The sequence below is a fragment of the Bidens hawaiensis genome, unplaced genomic scaffold (assembly GCF_021521415.1).
Source record: "Bidens hawaiensis isolate Kalapana, Puna unplaced genomic scaffold, B.hawaiensis_p1.1 tig00043538_1, whole genome shotgun sequence".
NCBI classification, from domain to species: domain Eukaryota; kingdom Viridiplantae; phylum Streptophyta; class Magnoliopsida; order Asterales; family Asteraceae; genus Bidens; species Bidens hawaiensis.
Window position 1 is genome coordinate 62,558 of NW_027497727.1, and position 3,595 is coordinate 66,152.

At 32.8% G+C, this 3,595-nt stretch overlaps 1 long non-coding RNA gene across 1 annotated transcript; it reads right to left on the minus strand.

Annotated features, from left to right (window-relative positions):
- Positions 1–1,452: 1,452 nt before the first annotated feature.
- On the minus strand, positions 1,453–3,305 carry LOC143594365 (uncharacterized). Its single transcript, XR_013146326.1, has 3 exons — positions 2,837–3,305; positions 1,596–1,756; positions 1,453–1,533 (listed from the first exon to the last, which is right to left on the minus strand). It is a non-coding gene; the product is annotated as an uncharacterized LOC143594365 (long non-coding RNA).
- Positions 3,306–3,595: the final 290 nt, after the last annotated feature.

Below are 3,595 nucleotides of genomic sequence, written 5' to 3' on the forward strand. Positions count from 1 at the left end.
CCCAAAGATAATTATTAGATTATTAAGCAATCAGTTATATTGATTTCCGCAAAGTCATCAAATAGAGTTAATTAATAGTATCTCAGGCAAGCAATCTTACGAAACACTAAACTCTAGATAACTTGATAAATTAAACATGACTTCATGAACATGGATCAACACAATAAGCAAGAATATTGTCACTAACTATCCTAGCATGCAATTGACCAAGACACATGAACAACTCCTCACCTTACAGCTATTGGAATTTAGCAAAGCATTCAAAATCCTAATCGACAATTAACAAGCTTCTATGATCTAATAGGCCTATTCAACCATAATAATCAAAACACCAAGTAAAGATTAAACATGAACCCTAATATCTAAAGAACACAATCAATAGAAAACAAGATCCATGTGAAGCAATAGTTAATAATCAACCAAGATAACAAATACTTATACGCATCATGAAAACAAAATCAAGTCTTTTACTATTAAATTAAAACAAAACCATAATCAAAACATTATCCAAAGCAAGAATCAAGTCGAAAACATGTTCATCAAACCTAGGTAGACATGAAGTCTAGCCTAGAATCATTATTAAAAACAATCCTAAACAAGTATTAAAAACAAAGAGGAAAGACATCAAAAATAATGAACAAGGAACGAAAGTAGAGCGATAAAACCCTTTTCGATTGATCCTTAAACACCCAGATGAAAGAACTCTCGACCCTCCTTGGTTCCTAGCTTCAAATCACCTTCAAACCCTTGATTCTCCTCTTGAAATCGGCTGGAATAATGCTTATGTTCGGCTAGGGTATAAAGGTGTATATATAGAACTCATAATGGGCTTGGACTTGCAAAAATGTGTGACCAGGAAGCCCTAGGCGCCCCGCGACGGGAATGGCCTCCCCTGGTCGCGCGCGGCGGCGCCCTTATGATGTAGCCACGAATTTCTTTTGTTATTTCTTGTTAATTGTTGCTAAATCATCTTAGATATCCTTCTTGAACTCCAAGTAACGCATAGAAACTTCTAGACCTCCTTTCCCTTGATCACCAAGCCACCATCTACATGAACATAAATCAAAACTCGTAAGTGAAGTAATCATGTAACAAATGATGAGCAAAACGAACTTAAACTTCGCATGAAAAGATAGAAAGAATTAAGTTTAACATGCAAGACACCAAAAGATATAAAATATGTAGACATATAATAAACTTGACTCAAAACCTAAATCAATAAAAGATAAACGAAACACGAACTAAAACGAACTCGAAATATTAAATTAACACAACTTTACAAGGGATCCAAGATGTATAAATAGACGTATATCAACCATCTCCCCGAGCCCGTTAACAATACAACCCATAATTGCAATCTGTGACAAATAATAAGTGACATTTATTTGTTCGAATATATGAATCTAAACAGAACTCAATTTTATTTAATCAACATTAGTTTGATTATTACCAAAAATGTGAAGGTTTTTCTCTAATTTATGCACTTATCACTTGAAGATCAAAGAGTGTTCTACCACATGATGAGACATATTCCTGTATTTAAATTAAATAATAAGCAACAAATATATATCAAACAAAATATTTAAATTCCATACCGTCTCTGTGTTTTGCATCCTGCATCCTTGTAGCAAAATAAAAATATGTTTTCCTGAGAAATTCAAAATCTTAATCCAGTGCTTCTAATAAAATACCATCTCCAAGTCCATCAACTAAAAGTGAACCCGCATTTGCACCCGCGCTAATTACCAAATTATCCCTGCCATCACATAAAATTGTTTGAAATTAACAAACAATTATTAAAATAAAAAACGGTGTGTGTATGTGTGTAAAGTTTTACCTAGGAATTCCCTTTGTAAAGTGTAGGTGGTGAAGATCCGGGAAATTTAATGAGTTTTCTGAGAGATACTCAAATAGCCTGTCAAATGAAGACGAAGACATCACAATTTTTCTGGATCCATAAATGGATTATTATTGTTCTTAATAGTGAAACTTAATACATCCTGGCATACTCTACCAGTTTTCTCATCTGAATATGGCGCATCATGAAGAATCATTGTAGCATCAACATTTTTTAAAATTTCCAGCTCCTCATAGGGATCGTCTCATCTCCACGTACCGACACCACCAAACGTGTGCCTGAAGTAATATAATTTAATACATTACATTCGAATTGAGTGGTAACAAGTGATTTTACCTTCTAGTAAAAGCTTATAAACTCCAGCTGATAACTCAGTCAGATTAACCAAGACCATAGAGTTTTGCGTTTAATTAGACAGAGAAAAATTAAGACCTAAAAACACCTATGATGATGAGGTAAATAGAATAATAATAATTATAATATAAGAATTAGAATTAGGCTTGTAAACAAACTGAACGCTTAGCGAGAAGTTAGTTTATTTAACAAATTAACGAACATGAACAAATGTCTCATTCTGTTCGTTAGTGTTCGTTAGTTTACTTCTGGTTAAGTTTGTTCGTTTAAGTTCCCCTTAAAATTGTTAGGCCCGCTACAATTTAGTCTTGTTTTAAAAAATTAAAATATCACCCGTTACAATTTAGGTCACTTTTATTACTTTTTTAGGTCCAAAGGATTGATGATCATGTTTACTTTCAATTGGTGCCTGTCCAGTTATGTAAATTTATATTCATTCATCAACGTTTCATAAATGTCCGCGAATAACTCATTTATACTATTAATGAATGAACACAAACAAGAAAACTGTGTTTGTTCTATCATTAATTTGTTCGTTTAAAGTTAAACGAACTCGGTTCATTTACAGGCCTACTTGGAATACATATTAATTTGGTAAATATATGCAAAAAGTAGAAAACCTACCACCCGTTGTTGGATTTGGGATTCTTTCATACCAAGATTAGCCAATTTCCTACATGGGTCAATTTCTTCTTCGGGTGGTTCAGTAAGTGAACCCTTATAGTGTTATCAAGACTATCTTGTATACCATACAACTTTAAGCATATTATTATTATTATATGAACAAACATTATGAATTTATAAAATAATAAAAAGTAGCATGAACAATATTATGACCTGAAGAAGTATCCCAATGGCAATTGCAGATTTTATACACCCATCTTCACCTTCACCTGCTTCAGTATTGACAGCTATATCAATTTTTTGTTTAGTTATACTCAAATCAGCATATCCCCACAACATATAAATAACTGAAACCCAAAAATTATCATCCAAAATCAGAATTTAATATAGCATATCAACATGACATACAGTAGAAAAAAAAAGGAAAAATAGCATCAATGGTACCTTATTTGAGAGCGATTGAGTACGATTGGCCGGTTTAAACGGACCTATAATGCACTGATTAACTGGCCTAACACGCAAACAGTTTGTGGGTGAATTGAAGAGCGATAAGAACAATCAAAATAACGAAATTTGAATGATATCGTACCTGGATTTAATTGAATGGAACAGTCTGGATTCTAATTGATAAACTATTGGGATTTCGTGTCCCTTTGTTTAAACAAGATAGAAACTGAGAACTAAAATGAATTGTAACTAGCATGAATTGAAAGGAATTAATTAGGATTGCACTATAGTATTGAAATTGAAGACATCGCC